We start from the raw sequence: 17952 nt of genomic DNA, 5'->3' as shown, positions 1-17952 counted from the left end.
TTCGATGCCATGCATCGCCGGCTACGTGTAGCTTGTCACGCTCGTGGTCATGGTGGCCGTGCGCGTGCGTGGTGCCGTGCCGGCATGTCACGTGAGTGTGAGGGCGGCGCGTGGCCGTGCTGTGGCCGTGGGATAGTGTGTGTGCGCATTGCATGAGGGTGCGTCCATGGCGTGCATGTGTAAGTCCAAGGCCACTACGTGTGCGGTGAACAAGATCGATGCTCGCCGACTCAGACCACGCTGGTGCGCCTGTGTTCGTTGAACAGCAGAGACTTGGTCGTGGCGGTCATGATCATGGTGGTGAGATCAGACGACTGCGAAATGGTAGCAACATCGTCAAGTCTATGGCGTCCGCGGTGTCCGTGACGTTGCCGTCTAGGCTTGGGGCGGCCGTGAGCGGGGCTAGGTCAGAGGGACCATGCTCGTGTGTGTCCACATGCGGGCATAGCCACGTGCTTAGGCTACGACGTGGCGTGCGTCTTTCCATGGTCAATTGGCAATGGGCGGGCGTGGCCGACGTCAATGGTTGGAACAGGTAAGCAAGGACCGAAGAGCTAAAGGAGGGCGAGGCCTTGGAGGTCCTGGTGCTTACCGAGGTCGAGGCAGATGGTGGCAACGCCGGCTCAATGTGGGAGTGGCGACGTGGTTCACGGTGAGGTCACGACTGTAGATGTGGTGGCGCGACGCCGGCTTGATGGTGGCGTCATCACAGCGCAGGTGCGCTGCTCCGAGGCAAAGCGGGCTCAGCACTGAGGTCGTGATGGCGTTCCCGTGCGTGGGCACGACGACGATAGCATGGGCGCGGGGGCACGACGTGTCTGCTCAAAGGCTCCGACAGCGCAGTGCTGTGGGCACGACGATGACAGCATGGGCGCAGGGGCACGATGTGGCTACTCGAAGGCTCTGACGGTGCGGTGCTATGGGGCTCGGAGGCGGAGCAGTGGGAGAAGAAGGCAGCGAGGATGAAGAAGGAGCGACGGCGCGCGTGACTTTTATAGCGGTCGATGCTAGGGTTTCGTGGAGAGCAGGGAGCTATGGGTGGCTGTGATCATTGGGGTGCGGCAGCCGGACGCGTGGTGTCCATCCATGGCATGGGGTAGGTGTGCGGCTCAGGAAGGTTCGAGAAGAGGAATGAGTCGCGGTGTGGTGCGGTCGCAACGCGGGGGTAGTCAAGGCGCGATGCGGTGTGGGGCCAGTGGTGTCGCGACGCGAGTGCAAGACGAGTCATGGCTCCGGGTGAGGGTCCGGGTGACATGCACGCAGAGGCATCCGAGGGTGAGCGGTTGGGCGCAGAGTCCGAGCGGCATCGCCTGGCTGGCTAACGGAGGGAGCAGGTGGAGAGGACGAGGCTGGGTACTGTACGAAGAGGACGACAGAAGGGAGACGGTGGGCTGATGGGGGAGCGGCATCTTTGTCTTTTCTTTTCTTCCCCGGCTGACTAGCGGGACCCACGGGTGAAGGAACAGGGCCATGCAGTTCATACGCAAGGTAGCAGCGTCGCGTGCTGCGTATGCGAGCGAGTGGAGGGTTCTGCTGGCTAGGCCTGATTGAGCGGCATCGACTCTTTTCGCTGCTCTGCTGTCCTGCTGCACTTGTAGAGGAAACAAATGGCATCGGCATCCCCGGATCCTCTTTTTGTTGAGCGGCAGACAGGAGGGTCCTACGGAGGATAGCGCATAGGTGCATGCAAATGGCGGCGTCGGCCTCACGTGTGCGGCGCTCATGAGCAAGGCGAGAGGCTGGCGGCTGCCGCTCTGGTGCTAGGCCACGGAGCTGCTCAGTTGGGCCATCGGCAAGGGTGGTGGGCTAGGCTAGCTTCTAGTCAACACATTCAGGTCGACGGTCGAGGAAGCCACCAGTGGTGGTGCCTCAAGATGAATACGTGAGGAGGTGTGGGACCGAGGGTATAGGAGCATGCATGGCTAGCTAAGTACGTGGTTCTCGTACAAGCAAATAAGCACAGGAGCATGCAACTCTGTGCATTGTGCTGCTGCACGTGCATGCTTAGAATAAATAGCAAACAGAATTAGGAATGGGTGGGCCTATTGGAGAAGATAAAGAGAATGGGAACTTGAAGGGGAATTACAAGGGATAAAATGAGGGATCTTGCTACGGTTTTTGTGCTTCTCCAAACACGACAAGACTCGAACACCACACTAACATAGGAGCACAAGTGCTCTCCTACAAACAAATCTAAATGCATGCAATGACATGTTAGTGGCTCGGACTTGTGTTGGACCTAGCAACTACATGTTCCATGTAATCGTAGGAAAATTTTTAAATAGTTCGCATTTTTGGCTTCTCTAAAAACCCGGGTTGTTACAGTCCACCCTCCTTACGGGAATCTCATCCTCGAGATTTAGGGGTTAGTGTCACTAGAGAAGAGGGGTCCTCGTTGTCAAGTCATATGCACCACCAATGCATTTGTTTCATAAATTTCGTAAGCAAGAAGGGTACAACCTTAAAATTTTGAAATTATTATAAAAATGCCTTTTTAAAGTAGGTTGTGCCCCATTTTGGTTTTAAGACTCAAGGGTTTCGAAAATAGTTGGAAATTGTGTTCTCATTTTGAAAAGTAACGCTTTTATAGATATTTTTTAGTAATTCATCTATAGTTTGATTTAATGGTAGGGTTTATTTGTACGAACTTCTTATATTAAGAATAGAGTTAAGATCTTTGATTTGGAATCCCATAAATACAAGCTTTTTAAAGGTATGGTGTAAAACAAAGCTTTTGTCTTCCAAAAGCGAGTTCATAGCACTTTTGAAACAAGGTTGGTATTCAAATTGCTCTCCTTAAAGCTTTTGAAATTTAAGGTAGGTTTCAAAAAGAGTCAAAATCACTTTCTTTTGGTAGCTTTGGAGGGTTTTAAAATAGTTTTCATTTAAGATAGAGTTGCTTTTGCAAACGGGAGAAGTTTTCAACAAATGAGAGAGAGCATTTTGAACATGCCTAGTTGAAAATTGAAATCGATTTTGAAATGGACGGGTAAAGATATGACGTTTTGGCTTAATATATCCAACCGGTGGTCAAGATCACTAGTCTAATCATATTATGGCCTTGATTTTTGCCTGGAGTCACACGTAGATAAGATACTTTATATTCTTCACTCAAACAATATAAACACAAGAAGCATAAGAAGCAAAAAGATCCACGCACTCAAGCAGCATTACAACTTCTATATGCATAGTGTTGACTTAAGGTGACTCCTAAGCCTTTGAGTCTCACACATCTATCGATCTTGCGTGGGCGACATAGGGAATCATTTTCTAGTGGTCAACTTTTCAGATCGGGGATAGTCAGTTAGTAGTAGAACTCAAGGTAGAGACGGGGAATCATGTGTTTGTAGCTATGACTCTACTACAGATAGAATGTTTGGCTTCTAAACTAGTGTTTGGTACTAACGTTCTCGTCCTAAGGTCAACTATGGCTCTGATACCAACTGAAACATCCTCAATTTTCCTTGAAGGGAAAATCCAAAGAATGAATTTTAATATAATAAAACCAAGAACAGATTCCATCATATTATCATATTTTAGTCGATGTCATAGTCATACATCGTAAGATTACAAGAATACAAGATATTACATCACTAGGGAACACACCTATTATAGAGTTAATCTAGCGGAAGACTATCAAGTGAAGGCTCCTCCTTCACGGGCATCATCAGAGTTGGTGTAGTGCAGCGTAGATTCCATCTCCGAACCAAACTTGTGCATAGGCATGAGACCTTCTAATCCTTCTAAAGTCAGCATCTCTGAGAAGAAGGAAATCTACACACCGCTAGATGTGTGCAGGCCATGGTCAGCACCGATGAGCTTTACTAGAAAAGATAAACAAGGGATCTGGCGATCCTAATATTTGGCTGTGGTTTGCATCCTTAGCGCATGAGAAGTAAATGACATTAATAATAATATAATAATATCCAATTTTTAACACATTCACCACCACGCCATCCATATCCATCCATCAACCATCCATCCCAAACCATCTCCATACCACCACACCTCATCTCATCTCACACACTCAGGTCGACAGGCCAACTCCCTCTCAGCCTTGTCTCAATGGCTCGCAGCCCCCAAGGCTCACGACCAGAAAATACCCCAACCCTAAAGGGAGGAAAGAAGGACTCATCTCCTATCTAGTTTAAGCGAAACCCAGGAAAGGTCCATAGCCGACAAGTCGGCATATGTATCGATCGATCAACCAAACACTCTGTAGAGATTTTACATACCCACAAGATAGCCATCCTCGACGGTGCCCTGTCTAGGTAGATTCTGGCCGCTTGCTAGCCTAGAACGATGCCACCCTACCTCTTAGCCCTGGAACATCCCAAGTCTAGTCTGGGATGGCTGATACTGTGAGTCGTAGACAGAGCCGGGGCCCTCCGAATGTCAAGAGCCAGGTCCACAAGGCCTCCTAAAGTCTCAGAAGGGTGTGGGGGAAACCGCACGCCTTGTACCTCCATGCATACATTCGCCTAGCAGTAGTGGCATTGTTCTACCAAGTAGTCTGACCGTCCTGCACCATATAGGGTGAGTGGGATGTAAAGGATTCCCGGTGAGTGTACTAGTAAGTCCTTAGGGATTGACCAAGCCAGAATGTGTTCATCAGGGTTTTCATTTTATGTGCCACCACAGCACCTCTACCCCGGGCTCCACCTCTCTGAGGTTCACACCCAAGGCCACCTCCAATTACCATTTAATCACCACAGGTATCCCATATCCAAGTGCCCAGGTAGCACCACATGGCAAGACTCGCCCCAGGCTCATCGTTATTCCAGCTCGGTCAACACAACCCTCACTCTCCACGCACCCAAGACACACGCAGCACGCTCACACACCACCAAGTCCAGCACCCATAGCCAAACCCTTCCTAGGGGGTTCACCACCAGCATCACATCCCTGATATAATGCAAAGTGGAGTTAATAATAAGTATAGTGGTGTAATATGCAAGCAAGCAGGCAAGTAAGCATACATAAGCGAGCGAATGCGCAAAGCAGGGTGACGTGGTAGAGTGGGTTGCATCAGGGTAATAATGGCTCAGGTAGTAGCATGCATCAAAGTACTAGCAAAGGAATAATTATAAAGCGCTTGCAGTTCTAGATATTATGCAATGTCTAATAGGATTCTCTAAAAGAGGGTGCTGCCATGACACCTACGATGTCGAGGTAGTAGTGGTACAATTCTCCATCCGTTGGTGTTCCATTAGCAGGGTCACCTCCTCCTACGTCGACTCCATTCCGTAGTCCTTGTCGTCGTCCACATCCTCTTGGTTCGATCGCCAGCTACTCCGCTAAGCGTCACGCAAGGCAAGAGAACACTCGACACCCAAAAAGATGACAAGGCACAGGAAGATCCAATAACACCAATGAGACAACAAAAGATACACGGCTTAGCCCTCTCGGCGGTTGTTCGATTTCCTCGGGACAAAGAAACATGAGTGGTGGTATGCTAAGCACAAGCTTAAGTCATGGCCAAGCCAGTATGGCTTTACGATAAATGGTTTAAGCCAGAGCTTATCCAGAGCAAACACCATGGCTCATGATCTTTCGATCCGGTGTCATTGAATTGACGGGGATTGGTAGTCGGGCCCCAAGAAAGAAGAACGATGGGGTTCAACTCTTATAGCTTTATCCCACAAGTCACAATTGGACACAAGTAGCAAACAAGAATGATTAACACTATTGTGACTTGGCTCCAACGTACTTCGGCTCGCCCGCTATGGTAGAAAGCGGTAGCGCAAAGAGATTGGACATCAACTGATGAGGACATGGCACCTTTAGATACGAACAATGATTATAAGGTGTGCTCGTTCCTACATTTGCATAGTGGCTTTGGTTATAATTCACTTGGTTCCACATATACATGTCACTATTTGATTGTAGGTTCAAATGTGTTTCAGAATAGAAGTTCATCAAAGTTGAACTTTCGGTTCATCGATAGCCCGACAGTGCCTCATTGGGAAGGCCATAACTCATCCATCTAGAGTGCAATCGAGGTCAATGAGCACTTGATGGAAAGCTTGTTTGATAAGCTTTCAAATAGATCTAGTTCCATCTCAATATCATGTCGGCAAGGCCTCCAAATCACCAATATATTCTGTCGCTATTTCTGATGGGAGCTACACTGTCGTCATGGGCTTGTTAGACATCCTTGGGACCCAGGCCCAAATTGGAGCATGCCCCAAGAAGATGGAGAACACCTAAGAGATGGCCTTGGACGTCCTCCTCCTTGGCCACCACCTTAGGAGGCCAGCAAGGACGTCCAAGCCAAGCCAGAGGCCCAGTCCAATCCGAGTTCGAGTCTGTCTCGACCGTCAGGACCAGTCTGCAATAAAACGGACGCACAAGACGCATCCGGACTCCGTTTTCGATGATCCACATATGGACAGAAAGCTAATTTGATAAGGAAGCCAATCCAAGTGGTTTCACGTCAAAACCTCTTCAGAATAAACAGGAATCGTCAAAACAAGTCAGCGTCTAGAATCTGCCAGGGTGCTGCGATACCTACTTTTGGTCCGTTGGACCATGTATCGTGTTTGGGCCCATTAGGGGGCGCATCCATGGTAGGCAATGATCCTAAGACCTTTATAATCATACACCGCCGCCATCATTAGGTTTTGGGGTTTTGCTTAGATTATTCTGTCAAGAAATAGTTTCGTCGTTCTTCGGTTTTTGAGACCCCAACTCGTGAGATTAATCTTTCTTCTGCAATTTAGTTGCGTTCTTTCTTGTTCTTGCTTGTGTTTTTCAATTCGCAGCAGGGATTAGCCTTCTTGGTGAGGTCAACCGGATTGTGACATGGTTGATAACCAGAGGAGACGTGGTGCTAAGGTTGCAGGGTTTGGGTCTTTGTGATCTGAAGCCGGATCGGTGTGTCGCTCTGTGAACAAATCGTTGTTTATCCTGAACCTGACGGAAGATCGGGATCCCCGTCTCCATTAAGTGGTATCAGAGCTAAGGTAAACTATCAGGTTCACTTTTATTCCCTAGTTTGAGAGTTTTGCATTCGTCCTATAGTCCAGTGCCATACTTTTATTTCCTATCCTAGAACCTTCCGCGCCATAGCCTTTGCATATTTCAGTTTCAGATTCCGTTGTTGAGTTTGTGTCCTAGGTCAAAGTCTTGTTGCTGGTTTAGATTGTGTTCTTTTCTAGTTTGTGTTGATCCCTCCACCCGCCGCTATTCCGTATCACCATCGGTTTGCATCTTGTGTCCACTAAAACTCTTATTCGAGCAGCTTCCTTAAAACAGTCATAACTTTTGCATCCGAACTCGAAACAGGGAAAATTTTATATCTACGGAGAACGCTAGAAAATTTTAGATCTATTTCATCCCAGCATAGCTGGGTTCACAAAAATTAGATTTGCGAAATTCAATTAGGAAAATTGAGTTTCTAGGCCCACAAGTTTTGGTATGCTTTTTAGAGCACAGTCCTAATTTTCTATAGGCCACATCTTTTATTCAATTGAGCTCAAATTTTTTGTGGTTTATTCTTGTGTGCTCCTTGCTGAGAAAAAAATATCAAAAGAGCAAAAGCAAGAAAAAAAAGATTGGACAAAAAAATAGTAAAAGAGAATAGAAGATATCGAAAAGGAGCACATAAGGAACACTCAATAGCTCTATTGTTTGTGGTATCTTTTGCCTTGTTCATATCCGTTGCTATCTTTAATACTTGTTTCCTTTCATTCTTGTTTCCTCTCTTGTTTATCACAACTGGTGATAGAAACACGTATAGGTCAGCAACTAGGACAAGTGCTCTGGACATTTATTCAATATTGCTGTCTGTCACTGACTTGTGTGCCATATATATATATTTGTTCTTTTTCGTGCCTCCCAAGCTCCACATATACTTCAGATTGGTACAGAAAAAGACCCTTGCAATCTTAGTGTCACACCCTCACAGGTATCACGAACCAGCCACCGGTTGTACCATCCACTGTTTGCGTTGGTAAGAACCTTGTAAGAACTTGGTAAGACATATGAGAGTGTGATTCCACTGACCAATAAATAGTTGATAGGGCATTTATTTTGATTGCTAACAATGCCAAACAACGAGTTTCTTTTTAAGTGTGAAATGCAGGACATCATGGATCGACTGACTACAAGGATGGATGAAATAATTGCAAAAGCGGTCACTAGAGCGTGCACACAACCTTCCTCCTCCGCTGCTACAACAATGTCATCATTGTCACCTCCCGCATGTACTACAGAGTTTGCACAGTGTGTGCTCAGTTCTCAAATGGAGAAGGCAGAGCAAAACCAGTTCAACAACTTGTTCCAAACATACTTTGTTGTGAAGGAACGACGTTGTCGTGTTATGATTGATGGTAAGACTTGCAACAACCTTGCAAGCTTAGAGATGGTTGAGAAGCTTGGTCTGACCACACAGCCACATCCACATCCATATTACATGCAATGGGTAAATTCTTGGGATAAGATAAAGGTAACTAAAATTGCTCGTATTGAGTTTTCAATTGGTCTTTATAAGGACAGCGCAGAATTTGACATAGTACCTATGCAAGCATGTCAATTATTGCTAGGCAAGCCATGGATATCTGAAAATAATGTTTTGCACAACACAACTACTAATAAATATTTGCTCAGATATAATGGTAGAAAAATTTCTTTTATACCTATGACTGCTACTAAAATTTTAAGAGAAGATCTCATGAGAGCAAAGAGAAGAAAAAATGAGCCTTTTAGAAAAGAATGGGCTATTTCAGATGTTACAATACCATCATCTAAATCTGAATTTTTACAAAATGGAGATAGTGCTTTGCCTCTTGTTGGAACTAATATTTTGCAGCATGTATCCCAAAAAGAGGACAAGGTGACTGAGAAACAACATGTAAATGTATCAAGTAAGAGCTCTCTTGATGTGCTGATTTTTTCCACCAATGATGCTAATAATTCTATACTAAAATCTTCTGTTGATTTACCTTTGACACATGGCGAATGTTCTACTGATCTTTGCAATAGAGAAGAGTTGTGTGATAGTGATATGATTATTAATGTGTCGCGACCAGTGAATGAGAATGGTTCTTTTGTTTTGGAACCAAATACTTGTGCTAAAAATAAACAATTGCTTCCAATCGCCACTGAACAAGATGAACTAAAATTGTTGTCTTCTCTAAATACTTTGGGGTATATTGAGTTTGAGACACTATGTGCTCTGAGTAGTTTGGAGGAGAAATTTAATTGTGCAGGATTGCCATGGTTATCTAGATGTACATGTCACTTTATTGGCAAATATAATTGTAAAGGAGAGTATATGGTGCATCGTGTCTATATTTGTTCAACTCTGAAATCTCCTTTCATTGTGCAAAAATATGATCAACTAGAGAGCACCAATAGCGATAATGTTGTCATGTCAAAATCCCCAAGTTTTGTAATGAGGCAGCAGGTTAAATTACAAGAAGGGGAGCAATGTTGGCTACTACCGACACTTGTCCACCAGCTAAGCTCAAACCGAGGACGGTTTGTTGTCAAGAAGGGGAGGATGATGAGGACATGGCACCTTCGGATATGAACAATGATTATAAGGTGCGCTCGTTCCTACATTTGCATAGTGGCTTTGGTTATAATTCACTTGGTTCCACATGTACATGTCACTATTTGATTGTAGGTTCAAATGTGTTTCAGAATAGAAGTTCATCAAAGTTGAACATTCGGTTCGTCGGTAGCCCGACAGTGCCTCATTGGGAAGGCCATAACTCATCCATCCGGAGTGCGATCGAGGTCAATGAGCACTTGATGGAAAGCTTATTTGATAAGCTTTCAAATAGATCTAGTTCCATCTCAATATCATGTCGGCAAGGCCTCCAAATCACCAATATATTCTGTCGCTATTTTTGGCAGGAGCTACACTGTCGTCATGGGCTTGTTAGACATCCTTGGGACCCAGGCCCAAGTTGGAGCATGCCCCAAGAAGATGGAGAACACCTAAGAGATGGCCTTGGACGTCCTCCTCCTTGGCCACCCCTTAGGAGGCCAGCAAGGACGTCCAAGCCAAGCCAGAGGCCTAGTCCAATCCGAGTTTGTGTCTGCCTCGGCCGTCAGAACCAGTCTACAATAAAACGGACGCCCAAGACGCATCCGGACTCCGTTTTCGATGATCCACATATGGACGGAAAGCTAATTTGATAAGGAAGCCAATCCAAGTGGTTTCACATCAAAACCTCTTCAGAATAAACAGGAATCGTCAAAACAAGTCAGCGTCCAGAATCTGCCAGGGTGCTGCGACACCTACTTTTGGTCCGTTGGACCATGTATCGTGTTTGGGCCCATTAGGGGGCGCGTCCAGGGTAGGCAATGATCCTAAGACCTTTATAATCATACACCGCCGCCATCATTAGGTTTTGGGGTTTTGCTCCCAAGAAATAGTTTCACCGTTCTTCGGTTTGTGAGACCCCAACTCGTGAGATTAATCTTTCTTCTGCAATTTAGTTGCGTTCTTTCTTGTTCTTGCTTGTGTTTTTCAATTCGCAGCAGGGATTAGCCTTCTTGGTGAGGTCAACTGGATTGTGACATGGTTGATAACCAGAGGAGACGTGGTGCTAAGGTTGCAGGGTTTGGGTCTTTGTGATCTGAAGCTGGATCGGTGTGTCGCTCTCTGAACAAATCGTTGTTTATCTTGAACCTGATGGAAGATCGGGATCCCCGTCTCCATTATCAACGGTTCCCCTCGATCCACATGACACAATAAGAGGGTCGCTCAACACAGCTAAAGATGTAGGGTTAGCTAGGCACATCCATGTCATGTTCTCAGACACATCTTTGGGAAAGATGGTTTTAGACGGTCGATCGGGTCGACACGCATGGGTCCAAGGTACGACGTAAACCATTGCTTCGCTAACCCAAAGGGGATAGTCCGGTCTTTGATCCAATCGTCATGGGCAAGACGGAATTGAATAGAGCAGCTAATGGTGCAACAAGAGTAAGAACAACAAGGGACAAGGTCTACTTCTTCCAACACTCGGACCACGATGAAAGACGGGGCATTGGAAGGAAGCGACAAACATCAAGTGCGCAAACCACTCGTAGGGTACCCGACTTTGGTGCACTGGCACTAAGACATCTATCTAATTCATAGTGGTGCAGTTGTCACCGTGGGAATCAAAGAAATGCGATGGTCATACAAGGTACAAGCATACGAGGGTTTGTGCACGAAGAGGCAAGTAAAAGCAAAAGAGTGGCGTAGCTCCATGGTCATGGCGAGGCAAACTCTCGGCCACAAGCTATACCAATGAGTTGGCATCCATTGTTCCATGATTGTTATCTCCCGGTCATCTCCCATAGGCTAGGTCATGAAAGGCTCGATGTGAGCGGGTGATATCTGCATCAATATCGAATCCATTGCGACCATGTCCTAGGGCCGAAGGTAGGAGTTAACACTCATAGTTTTATGAAGTCAACTAAAGAGCTAGGGGTCGAGTTACACTCGGCATCACGGTCATGGCGAGATGGATCCCATGTTCATAATGTCCGAACAAGGTACGATCCCACAGCCGGCTCGAAGGCTCGGCACACAGGCAACAACATAGTGATAAGAACCAAACACGGCCGAAAGATGCAACAACTCAACACAACTGCGGAGTAGCACATTCCATAGCGAGGGGGAATGGGTAGACCTGCACAAGGGCATGGTGTAGACAGATATAGATAGTTCAAGATCACGTATTGTAAGTGTACGAACGAGTATAAGAATGAGCAGGAAGGGGCTTTCGTCGGTGACGGGAATGGCGTTCGACTAGGATTCAACTTCATGGCAAAGATGAAGATGGCCAGAGGCGGTTGTGACTTGTCCCGGAGGGTTGTGGCTTCTTCTGGCCAGCTAAGGCCAGCTACGGCCTGCTGTGGCTAGCTGTGGCTTGCTGCAGTTTGCTGTGGCTAGCTGCGGCTGGCTACAAGTGGCTATGGTTGGCCAAAGACTGGCTATGGCTGGTCGAGCATGGCAGCGACTGGCTAAGATGTGCCTACTACTGTCAAACACCGCATGGGTTAGCGAAGAAGGCGTCTGGCAAGACGGTGGGGTCTTCCTACTGGTCTAAAGGAGAGGCAGGTCAGAGTGGTCGCCGGGGTGGTCGGAGTGGTCTCATTTTTGGCATGACATCAGCATGGCGTTATTAGAGCTAAACTGCGGCTGACAGGTGGGACCGAAGCTCTTGGGTCACTGTCATGAGGGTCCGGTTAGCGGTCAATGCTGACCGGTCAATGGTCATCGGGGTTGGGCCTAGTATGGGCTTCGATGGGCTGGGCTAGTTTGGCCCAGCCTGGACACATGTCGGGTAGGTAGGCTATCCACGTGGTGCTGTTGGGTTCTTGATGGGCCAGGTCTAGACTATGCACGTGGGAGGGGCTCATGGTGGACTGGCAGGCGCTAGTCCATGGACCGCGCACTAGGTCCATGGTGGATCGTGTCCAGTCCCCTTTTTCCCCTCACTGGTGCATGTGGATTAGGCTCACGTTGCTGCATCACTTTGGGGCTTTGGTCTATGGCGAGCATGGCGGCGAGAGATGAATGGGGGCTAAACAGCTGCCTCGACCACGGTACACATCTCACGGGCAGGCGACTTTGGCTTCCAGACTTCGACGGTGTAGCAACTCAGCAAGGCAGGGTCTGGGGCTAGGGCTACTCGCGATGCACGCGTCTATGGCCAGGCGGAGGTGCGTGGTGACTTCCCTCTAGGTGTTCGATGCCATGCATCGCCGGCTATGTGCAGCTTGTCACGCTCGTGGTCGTGGTGGCTGTGCGCGCGCGTGGTGGCGTGTCGACGTGTCATGCGAGTGTGAGGGCGGCGTGTGGCTGTGCTGTGGCCATGGGACAGTGTGTGTGCACGCTGCATGCGGGTGCGTCCATGGCGTGCGTGTGCAAGTCCAAGGCCAATGCGTGTGCGGTGAATAAGATCGATGCTCATCGGCTCGGACCACGCTGGTGCGCCTGTGTTCGGTGAACGGCGGAGACTTGGTCGTGGCGGTCATGATCATGGTGGTGAGATCAGACGACTACAAAACGGTAGCAACACTGTCAAGCCTATGGCATCCACGGTGTTCGTGACGGCACCATCTAGGCTTGGGGCGGCCATGAGCGGGGCTGGGTCAGAGGGACCGTGCTCGTGTGTGTCCATGTGCGGGCACAGCCACGTGCTTAGGCTATGGCGTGGCGTGCATCTTTCTATGGTCAATTGGCAACGGGTGGGCGTGGCCGACGTCAATGGTTGGAACAAGCAAGCAAGGGCCGAAGAGCTAAAGGAGGGTGAGGCCTTGGAGGTCCTGGTGCTTACCGAGGTCGAGGCGGATGGTGGCAACATCGGCTCAACGTGGGAGCGGCGACACGGTTCACGGTGAGGTCATGGCTGTAGACGTGGTGGCGCGACGCTGGCTTGATGGTGGCGTCGTCATAGCGCATTCGCGCTGCTCCAAGGCGAAGCGGGCTCGGTGCCGAGGTCGCGACAGCGTTCCCGTGCATGGGCACGACGATGACGGCGTGGGCGCGGGGGTGCGGCATGGCTGCTCAAAGGCTCCGACGGCGCGGTGCTGTGGGCACGACGATGACGACATGGGTGTGGGTGTGCGGCATGGCTGCTCGAAGGCTCCGACAGCGCGGTGCTGTGGGGCTCGGAGGTGGAGTAGTGGGAGAAGAAGGCGGCGAGGATGGAGAAGGAGCGGCGGTGCGCGTGACTTTTATAGCGGCCGATGCTAGGGTTTCGTGGAGAGCAGGGAGCTACAGGCGGCCACAATCATCAGGGTGCGGCAGCCGAACGTGTGGTGTCCATCCATGGCATGGGGTAGGTGCGTAGCTCGGGAAGGTTCAAGAAGAGGAACGGGTCGTGGTGTGGTGCGGTCGCAACACGAGCACGGTCAGGGCGCGATGCAGCATGGGGCCAGTGGTGTGACGACGCGAGTGCAAGGCGAGTCACGGCTCCAGGCGTGGGTCCGGGTGACGTGCACGTAGAGGCATCCGAGGGTGAGCGGTTGGGCATAGAGTCTGAGCGGCGTCGCCTGGCTAGCTAACGGAGGGAGCAGGTGGAGAGGACGAGGCTGGGTACCATATGAAGAGGACGACAGAAGGGAGACAGCGGGCTGATGGGGGAGCGACATCTTTGTCTTTTCTTTTCTTCCCTGGCTGACGAGCGGGACCCACGGGTGAAGGGACAGGGCCATGCAGTTCGTACGCGAGGTAGCGGCATCGTGTGCTGCGTATGTGAGCGAGTGGAGGGTTGTGCTGGCTGGGCCTAATTGAGCGGCGTCGACTCTTTTTACTGCTCTGCTGTCCTGCTATGCTCGTAGAGGAAACAAACGGCGTCGGCGTCCTCGGATCCTCTTTCTGTTGAGCGGCTGACGGGTGGGTCCTATGGAGGATAGCGCATAGGTGCATGCAAACGGCGGCGGCGGCCTCGCGTGTGCGGTGCTCATGAGCAAGGCGAGAAGCTAGCTGCTGCCGCTCTAGTGCTGGGCCATGGAGCTGCTCAGTTGAGCCATCGGCAAGGGCGGTGGGCCAGGGTAGCTTCCGGTCGACACATTCAGGTCGACGGTCAAGGAAGCCACCAGTGGTGGTGCCTCAAGATGAATACGTGAGGAGGAGTGGGACCGAGGGTATAGGAGCATGCTTGGCTGGCTAAGTACGTGGTTCTCATACAAGCAAATAAGCACAGGAGCATGCAACTCTATGCATTGTGCTACTGCACGTGCATGCTTAGAATAAATAGCAAACAGAATTAGGAATGGGTGGGCCTATTGGAGAAGATAAAGAGAATGGGAACTTGAAGGGGAATTACAAGGGATAAAATGAGGGATCTTGCTATGGTTTTTGTGCTTCTCCAAACATGACAAGACTCGAACACCACACTAACATAGGAGCACAAGTGCTCTCCTACAAACAAATCTAAATGCATGCAATGACTTGTTAGTGGCTCGGACTCGTGTTGGACCTAGCAACTACATGTTCCATGTAATCGCAGGAAAATTTTTAAATAGTTCGCATTTTTGGCTTCTCCAAAAACCTAGGTTGTTACAGTCCACCCTCCTTATGGGAATCTCGTCCTCGAGATTTAGGGGTTAGTGTCACTAGAGAAGAGGGGTCCTTGTTGTCAAGTCATATGCACCAATGCATTTGTTTCATAAATTTTGTAAGCAAGAAGGGTACAACCTTAAAATTTTGAAATTATTATAAAAATGCCTTTTTAAAGTAGGTTGTGCCCCATTTTTGTTTTAAGACTTAAGGGTTTCGAAAATAGTTGGAAATTGTGTTCTCATTTTGAAAAGTAACGCTTTTATAGATATTTTATTTAGTAATTCATCTATAGTTTGATTTAATGGTAGGGTTTATTTGTACGAACTTCTTATATTAAGAATAGAGTCAAGATCTTTGATTTGGAATCCCATAAATATAAGCTTTTTAAAGGTATGGTGTAAAACAAAGCTTTTGTCTTCCAAAAGCGAGTTCACAACACTTTTAAAACAAGGTTGGTTTTCAAATTGCTCTCCTTAAAGCTTTTGAAATTTAAGGTAGGTTTGGAAAAGAGTCGAAATCACTTTCTTTTGGTAGCTTTGGAGGGTTTTAAAATAGTTTTCATTTAAGATAGAGTTGCTTTTGCAAACGGGAGAAGTTTTCAACAAATGAGAGAGAGCATTTTGAACATGCCTAGTTGAAAATTGAAATCGATTTTGAAATGGATGGGTAAAGATATGATGTTTCGGCTTAATATGTCCAACCGGTGGTCAAGATCACTAGTCTAATCATATTATGGCCTTGATTTTTGCCTGGAGTCACACATAGATAAGATACTTTATATTCTTCACTCAAACAATATAAACACAAGAAGCATAAGAAGCAAAAAGATCCAGGCACTCAAGCAGCATTACAACTCCTGTATGCATAGTGTTGACTTAAGGTGACTCCTAAGCCTTTGAGTCTCACACATCTATCGATCTTGCGTGGGCGACATAGGGAATCATTTTCTAGTGGTCAACTTTTTAGATCGGGGATAGTCAGTTAGTAGTAGAACTCAAGGTAGAGACGGGGAATCATGTGTTAGTAGCTATGACTCTACTACAGATAGAATGTTTGGCTTCTAAACTAGTGTTTGGTACTAACGGTCTCGTCCTAAGGTCAAGTATGGCTCTGATACCAACTGAAACATCCTCAATTTTCCTTGAAGGGGAAATCCACAGAATGAATTTTAATATAATAAAACCAAGAACTGATTCCATCATATTATCATATTTCAGTCGATGTCACAGTCATACATCATAAGATTACAAGAATACAAGATATTACATCACTGGGGAACACACCTATTATAGAGTTAATCTAGCAGAAGACTATCGAGTGAAGGCTCCTCCTTCATGGGCATCATCAGAGTTGGTGTAGTGCAGCGTAGATTCCATCTCCGAACCAAACTTGAGCATAGGCACGAGACCTTCTAATCCTTCTAAAGTCAGCATCTCTGAGAAGCAGGAAATCTGCACATCGCCAGATGTGTGCAGGCCATGGTCAGCACCGATGAGCTTTAGTGGAAAAGATAAACAAGGGATCTGGCGATCCTAATATTTGGCTATGGTTTGCATCCTTAGCGCATGAGAAGTAAATGACATTACTAATAATATAATAACAATATCCGATTTTTAACACATTCACCACCATGCCATCCATATCCATCCATCAACCATCCATCCCAAACCATCTCCATACCACCACACCTCATCTCATCTCACACACTTAGGTCGACAGTCCAACTCCCTCTCGGCCTTGTCTCAACGGCCCGTAGCCCCCAAGGCTCACGACTAGAAAATACCCTAACCCTGGAGGGAGGAAAGAAGGACTCATCTCCTATCTAGTTTAAGCCAAACCCAGGAAAGGTCCATAGCCGACAAGTCGGCATATGTATCGATCGATCAACCAAACACTCTGTAGAGGTTTTACATACCCACAAGATAGCCATCCTCAATGGTGCCTCGTCTAGGCAGATTTCAGCCGCTTGCTAGTGTAGAACGATGCCACCCTACCTCTTAGCCCTGGAACATCCCAAGTCTAGTCTAGGATGGCTGATACTGTGAGTCGTAGATAGAGCCGGGGCCCTCCGGATGTTAAGAGCCAGGTCCATAAGGCCTCCTAAAGTCTCAGAAGGGTGTGGGGGAAACTATGCGCCCCGTACCTCCTTACACACGTTCGCCTAGCAGTAGTGGCCTTGTTCTACCAAGTAGTCCGACCGTCCCGCACCATATAGGGTGAGTGGGATGTAAAGGATTCCTAGTGAGTCTGAGTACTAGTAAGTCCTTAGGGATTGACCAAGCCAGAATGTCTTCATCAGGGTTTCCATTTTACGTGCCACCACAGCACCTCTACCCCGGGCTCCACCTCTCCGAGGTTCACACCCAAGGCCACCTCCAATTACCATTTACCCACCACAGGTATCCCATATCCAAGTGCCTAGGAAGCACCACATGGCAAGACTCGCCCTAGGCTCATCGTTATTCTAGCTCGGTCGACACAACCCTCACTCTCCATGCACCCAAGACACACGCAGCACGCTCACACACCACCAAGTCCGGCACCCATAGCCAAACCCTTCCTAGGGGGTTCACCACCAGCATCACATCCCCGATATAATGCGAAGTGGAGTTAATAATAAGTATAGTGGTGTAATATGCAAGCAAGCAGGCAAGTAAGCATACATAAGCGAGCGAATGCACAAAGCAGGGTGACGTGGTAGTGTGGGTTGCATCAGGGTAATAATGGCTTAGGTAGTAGCATGCATCAAAGTACTAGCAAAGGAATAATTATAAAGCGCTAGCAGTTCTAGATATTATGCAATGTCTAATAGGATTCTCTAAAAGAGGGTGCTGCCATGGCACCTGCAATGTTGAGGTAGTAGTGGTACAATTCTCCATTCGTTGGTGTTCCATTAGCAGGGTCACCTCCTCCTGCGTCGACTCCATTCCGTA

The sequence above is a fragment of the Miscanthus floridulus genome, chromosome 8 (genome assembly GCF_019320115.1).
Source record: "Miscanthus floridulus cultivar M001 chromosome 8, ASM1932011v1, whole genome shotgun sequence".
Classification (NCBI taxonomy): domain Eukaryota; kingdom Viridiplantae; phylum Streptophyta; class Magnoliopsida; order Poales; family Poaceae; genus Miscanthus; species Miscanthus floridulus.
Note: the sequence above shows the minus strand (reverse complement) of the source record.